The 7,441-nt window shown below is 35.7% G+C and overlaps 1 long non-coding RNA gene across 1 annotated transcript; it reads left to right on the top strand.

The window, feature by feature from the left end:
* Window positions 1-4,227: 4,227 nt before the first annotated feature.
* LOC118567076 lies at window positions 4,228-4,844 on the top strand. The gene is made up of 3 exons (XR_004933459.1): window positions 4,228-4,297; window positions 4,401-4,510; window positions 4,601-4,844. It is a non-coding gene; the product is annotated as an uncharacterized LOC118567076 (long non-coding RNA).
* Window positions 4,845-7,441: the final 2,597 nt, after the last annotated feature.

Here is a 7,441-nt window from a genome sequence, read left to right as displayed (position 1 = left end):
CTTGACATACCAAAATTTATTTGATTAAATTTATTAAAGCAACACCGAGTAACTTCTAGCCACTAGTAGCGCTTGAGCTGTAACTTCCAGGTTTAGTCCCCCAAAAGGCCATTGTCGCAAATTTTAAAATTCTCTGTGTTTTGGAAGCTGATAGCAAACCACTTTAGACCAGCAGACTGAGAAGTCATCGAGTTACTTGTAAAGACAAGACCACGTTCACCCCTGTAGATTAAATCCTACATCTGAGAAGCAAAAATAGGTCTCATCAGGTAATTGACATATTTGTTTTGTTTTGTTTTGTTGTTATAGCAATATGAGCTCAGACTGCAATAACCCAGAATGGGTCATGTGACCTAGAGCACCGCTGTAGGTCACATGACCCATTCAGCAACAGATTTGACCCTTTCAAGTTACATTGTCGAGTTTTTCAGAAGGGCAGCCTGCACAGAGCATCGATATGCGGCAAGTGCTGTATACTGACATGAAAAATAATTTTATATATCTCAAATTAAGCCAGTACTTGGGTCAAAACCTATATGGCGCTGCTTTAAATAACTTAAATGCATTTAATTGCACAACTTGCTTAAATATCATTATTTTTTTGGTAAAATTCCTATTAAGTGTTATATTTCACTCTATGCCTCTGGAATGCTTAATATCACTCCAGAAATTTCTTTAATAGTATTTTTTTCTTTGTGCCCATTTTGATTTGCTCGCGTCCTGTCACAAAATGACCCAGACTTGCTGTGATAAGATTTTCTGACTCAGTTGGGCTGAGAAACCCAACATATTCCTTTGATAAAATAAGTTTATGGTTCTGGCAAAAACCCAGTATATGAAAATGTTTGCTCCCCCCTTTTAAATATTTTATATATATTTTTTTACATAAGTTAAACCTTTTCTCAGCTTAGAGAAGATCTTGAACGTCTATTTCTTCTTATTTGGTTGCAGATTGTTGAATTTGTGTTTTTGTTTTTCTTTCACTTAAATCAGTAGAAAATGTACTATGCGTAATTCATTTCATTGAAATAAATACATTTTGATTTTGATAAAGACCCAGAATCTTTTTGCTTCCTTTAAAATGAAAAGATAGATTGCTTGCTTGGGAAGAAGCATTTATCAATATTTTGCTATAAACTTTTTTTTAACAGATCATGAGACTAATTCTCTTCAAATCTAAAACAGGTGATGTTAAATGACAGGAAAAATCATAATTAAATAGTAAATTTCCTTTGATTGTGGTGCTTGTTATGTGCCTGTGATCCAGCCAATCTGCTCCAAGTCACCAATCAATCTCACCAATCATCCTTCAAGTCTTTACTTATAAAGCCCTCCATAAATGGACTCTCTTGATCTTGAGCTGAACTTTGACCCACCTCCACCGTATCTCCTACTTCACACTCACATACTTCACCTGGCTTCCTTATCTCCTCTGGCCACCACCACCACCAGTCTCCAGACTTCTGGCTGGTTTAATTGATGTGTGGATGAATTTTAACTCTTCCAGAAAACACTTTTGATTTTTCTCTTCCCTGCACATATTTCTTTCAAAGACTTATATTTTATGTTAAAATTTGAGACATATTGATTGCAATATTGGATCTTTCAGATGTACACTTAAAATTACACTTAGATATAAAGGTCTGGAAAATGTTGCCTAACAGTCTCCAGAATGACCAACAATGTGGAAAGTTGTTAGGAAAGAGTTGGATGACTTTTTGGAATAATATAAGAAGGTAAACATATCACAGAGTGTTTGATGGGATGCTGCAACACGAGCCTTAGGGGAAATTAAGAGACAAGGGGGAAACAGGAGAATATGGTAGATATTTAAAAGACAAATTACTTTCAGAAGGTCTGAGTTAATTAATAAATAGATGGAAGTGAAACTCAAATTTATCAAACAAAATTGTTATGAGATTGAACCTTGAGCAAAACTAAGATATTGGTGTAAAACCACAATAACAACATATCATAAAAGCAATCCAATAAAATATTAGCCTGAAAATATACAATAAGATCTACATTGGCTTTGTAAGAAGCTATATGCCCAAACATGCCAAATCACTGGCTTCTATGAAAATGGAAAGTTAGATTGTTACGTTGTCAGATCTGTCATCAAAAGGTGAGGAGCATATGAGGTATTACAAGAGAACAATGAAGATCCATAAATAGAAATATATCTTCCATGTATGTCCTGGAATACATGGGTTGGACAAAAAGGGCTAAGAAAAAGAAAAATCAAGAAAAAAAAAAGTCAAACTACTGCTGGTCGATGGATCTTCCTAATCAATGTAACATGATTTTGCTCTATATCCCCATTTTCCTTTTTATAAATATAGATGTGTAGTTCTGTCATGATATATGTCTGTCTAGTTTATTTTTCTTGGGGCCCAGGTGTCTTTTGTTGGTCTGGATGGTATTGTGGTTCTCCTTTAAATTAATCATTTGAAATATATAGTATTAAATGCTGGTAGATATATACTCTCTTCTACAGCCTTGTGTCTGTATGTTTTTCTGTATTTGTGGGGAGATTCCTACGGAAGCGTATTGCTGCCACTGGACAAAATATTTTTTTTGTTGCTTATCTTGTATAAACATGATAATTATCTTGTATAAACGTGATCTTATCTTGTATAAACATGATAATTATCTTGTATAAACATGATAATTATCTTGTATAAACGTGATAATTATCTTGTATAAACGTGATAATTATCTTGTATAAACGTGATAAATATCTTGTATAAACGTGATAATTATCTTGTATAAACGTGATAAATATCTTGTATAAACATGATAATTATCTTGTATAAACGTGAAAATTATCTTGTAAAAACGTGTTAATTTATCCAGATGGTGGCGCTAGTATGCTTTTAGTCTAACTCATTTAAGACGAAGAAAAAGCATGAGCGTCATCTACTCGAGAACTAAAATGGCAAATTTATGGGAATGGATCAAGTTTTACTTTATGCTCGCTGGTATCACCTTATTTTCAACAGAAATACGGAGACAGTGAGCGGCGGTTTTCCGTGCGAGACGTCCGATACGTCACTTCCTGTTACTGGCGAGTCAGCTGGACAGCGACTCGCGCAGTTACCAAATTACTCGTCTTTATGATTTCATGGAAGGCCGGGATCGTTTGTCCGGTTAGAGGCTGTCATAACGGGTGTAAACGAAAGGTTTATGTGGAGCAGGAGTGTTTTAATCATCGACCGCGTACAAGAGCTGTAGATACCAGGCGCCCTACTTTCTTCACCCCCAGCCGAAGAATGAGATATCCTTCCGCCTGTGGCTAAAAGTTGTAAATTTGAAGAAACCACCGAAACAATGGTATGTTTGTTCTTTTAATTTCGTGGACAAAAGACCGACAGAAGACTACACGGTGCCAGAAAAGTGGCCGGGCTACGAAGTTCCATTAAAATCTCCGTGGAGACGTCAAGAGGGCAGCAGACAGGTAAGCTTGGGAAGTGTACAGTGTTTACGTTTGTGTCACTCTTGATAAAACATATGCTTTCACATTAAGACAGCCGTGTTTTAGCTTTGTTTTGGCTGTCAATTATTATCTGAATATTTCTCATCTCTGCTCGAGGTTTTTGGGGTTCCGTTTGTAAAGTTATACAATGAGAGATTTACAGCAAAATATTTAGCCTGTCATATGACATAAAAGGCAGGGTTCATTATTCATATTTTTGTTATTCATAAATCTATAAATAAGTCACAGTTCCCAGTTTAATATTTAAATAACAAGCTTAATATTTAGCTCCAAAATAAACGTCTAGTTTGTAAGCTAAACATTTAATTTGGAGTTCAATATTTCATTTGAAAACTAAATGCTTGGTTTGCATCTTAATATATAGTTTACAATCTAAACATTTAGCTGTGTAATTAAATATTTAGTTTGGAACGGTGACATTTATAAAATGTATAAAACCCATTTTTTCCTCTTATAGAACCCAAACTATTGCTGTTATATCTTGACTGTGTAACCTTACCAATGGTATCTCAGGTACTAGCATAGGCTGTTTTTAAAAACTAGAAGGAATGTGTGATATGAATATTTGAATGAGTATGAGTTATGATGCAGGTGGTGCTCTATTAGCTTGGTGTTAACATTGTTTTAAGTAGTCTTGATATGTTTTATGCTGTTTGCTAAACTGATTGTGGTCTTGTTTTTAAAAGATGACTGCCGCTGTGATGAGGCTGACTGGACCGCTCTTAATCAGAGTCACCTTTGCAGAAAGATGCTGATACTACAGGCACCGAAGGATCACACCTAGGAGAAGAGAAGAACAGTGTATGTGTACTCCTCTGGCATACCAGAGGAGTGTCTCTGACACATGGAAGAACACATAATGTATTTGCCGGCCACTCATATTTCAGATATATTACCTGTCCAGGTGTACCCTGCCTCTTGCCATTGACTGCTGGAGATAGGCACCAGCACCCCTCGCCATCCCAACAAGGATAAGGGTGTAGGAAAATGGATGGTAATAAATTAGTACAAAAAGTATGAATAATGTTTTTATTTTTCTAATCAACAGATTGTGCAGCTTTGTAAGATAAAAGTCTGATCTTTTGTTCATTGATGCTGTTTAAGGTCATTCAAGTTTGGGTAATGTTCTGTCAAAACACCACCTCTTCCTGTCTGTGGATGTGAGCACACCATTCTATAACAGTCTAATCTTGAATGGCAAGTTGGATAAGTACATCAGGAAGATAAGTAGAAAAATATGGACGGTTTATAGTTGTCACTACAAACTATCCATATTTTATATAAATATGATGACACCAAGTACTGTAATATAAATAAAAAAATAACTGTTCCTTTAACTTTGTTAAAAGGTGCATTTTGCCGTGGCCAAAGGTCTGACTGGATTGTCCTGAACAGATGAGCTGTGCCGTCCCCAAAAGGCTGAATGATGGATGTTTCCTGCACCACAAGAATTAAACGGCCTACAAATATGCCATAAGTGAAATGTACTACATTTAATGTAAACAAGTTGCATTAATTAAATAAATGAAATACTCTTATCTTTTTGTCAGTTTATGTACATAAGATACACTTTAGTTCTTTACATATGCTTAGGACAACATCCACTTGATCTAAATATGAATGAATGCAAATTACATTAGCAAGTGAAATAGATTGGAAACTTTAATAATACACATTTAGTTGGACACAATTTATGTATATGTAAACATTTAAATGGTCTAAAACTAAGGATATACAATACTTGAAAAGTTTTGAAAAATTAAAAGTAATTCCAAAATGTAAAACCTCAAGGTGCTACACAAAGAAATATTTAAAAGCAGAAATCCAAAACACATTCTAGTGTATTATAATTGCACTGATTTACAGTAGAATATAACTAATCAGGATATTTTTGACATGTAAACTTCTCCGCTCAATCAGCATCCTCGTGGATGATCTCCTGCATGTTCTAAGGGGCTGCACGGATGAAAGATTTTGTCCATTTTATTTACCAAGTTGAGAGTTACAGTCTGGGGGATTATTGTCAAAACTCTGAACCCCCTGATAACTCTTTCCACATGTATGTGGACATCTGCAATCCTCCTTGCTGCAGTTACATCCTCATCAGACAACTGCCCTCCTTTTATGGGTGAATGCTGGTAGAACAAGGTTAAATCTCCTCTCAAACAGCAGGTAAAGCCTCTCTCTGCCATCACTTCATCACCAGGACAAAGGCACTCGAGAAGTCAGTGTTTTCCCTGCCACATGCACTGTTCTTCTCTTCTCCTAGGTGTGATCCTTTGGTGCCTGTAGTATCAGCATCTTTCTGCAAAGGTGACTCTGATTATGAGCGGTCCAGTCAGCCTCTGCATCACAGCGGCAGTCATCTGTCAAAAACAAGACCACAATCAGTTTAGCAAACAGCATAAAACATATCAAGACTACTTAAAACAATGTTAACACCAAGCTAATAGAGCACCACCTGCATCATTACTCATACTCATTCAAATATTCATATCACACATTCCTTCTAGTTTTTAAAAACAGCCTATGCTAGTACCTGAGATACCATTGGTAAGGTTACACAGTCAAGATATAACAGCAATAGTTTGGGTTCTATAAGAGGAAAAAATGGGTTTTATACATTTTATAAATGTCACCGTTCCAAACTAAATATTTAATTACACAGCTAAATGTTTAGATTGTAAACTATATATTAAGATGCAAACCAAGCATTTAGTTTTCAAATGAAATATTGAACTCCAAATTAAATGTTTAGCTTACAAACTAGACGTTTATTTTGGAACTAAATATTAAGCTTGTTATTTAAATATTAAACTGGGAACTGTGACTTATTTATAGATTTATGAATAACAAAAATATGAATAATGAACCCTGCCTTTTATGTCATATGACAGGCTAAATATTTTGCTGTAAATCTCTCATTGTATAACTTTACAAACGGAACCCCAAAAACCTCGAGCAGAGATGAGAAATATTCAGATAATAATTGACAGCCAGAACAAAGCTAAAACACGGCTGTCTTAATGTGAAAGCATATGTTTTATCAAGAGTGACACAAACGTAAACACTGTACACTTCCCATGCTTACCTGTCTGCTGCCCTCTTGACGTCTCCACGGAGATTTTAATGGAACTTCGTAGCCCGGCCACTTTTCTGGCACCATGTAGTCTTCTGTCGGTCTTTTGTCCACGAAATTAAAAGAACAAACATACCATTGTTTCGGTGGTTTCTTCAAATTTACAACTTTTAGCCACAGGCGGAGGGATATCTCATTCTTCGGCTGGGGGTGAAGAAAGTAGGGCGCCTGGTATCTACAGCTCTTGTACGCGGTCGATGATTAAAACACTCCTGCTCCACATAAACCTTTCGTTTACACCCGTTATGACAGCCTCTAACCGGACAAACGATCCCGGCCTTCCATGAAATCATAAAGACGAGTAATTTGGTAACTGCGCGAGTCGCTGTCCAGCTGACTCGCCAGTAACAGGAAGTGACTTATCCGGACGTCTCGCACAGAAAACCGCCGCTCACTGTCTCCGTATTTCTGTTGAAAATAAGGTGATACCAGCGAGCATAAAGTAAAACTTGATCCATTCCCATAAATTTGCCATTTTAGTTCTCGAGTAGATGACGCATATGCTTCTTCTTCGTCTTAAATGAGTCAGACTAAAAGCATACTAGCGCCACCATCTGGATAAGTTATCACGTTTTTACAAGATAATTTTCACGTTTATACATGATAATTATCATGTTTATACAAGATATTTATCACGTTTATACAAGATAATTTTCACGTTTATACAAGATAATTATCACGTTTATACAAGATATTTATCACGTTTTTACAAGATAATTATCATGTTTATACAAGATAATTATCACGTTTTTACAAGATAATTATCATGTTTATACAAGATAAGATCACGTTTATACAAGATAATT

Source organism: Fundulus heteroclitus, chromosome 19, assembly GCF_011125445.2.
Source record: "Fundulus heteroclitus isolate FHET01 chromosome 19, MU-UCD_Fhet_4.1, whole genome shotgun sequence".
Lineage (NCBI taxonomy): Eukaryota > Metazoa > Chordata > Actinopteri > Cyprinodontiformes > Fundulidae > Fundulus > Fundulus heteroclitus.
Note: the sequence above shows the minus strand (reverse complement) of the source record. Positions and strands in the feature narration are given on the sequence as shown.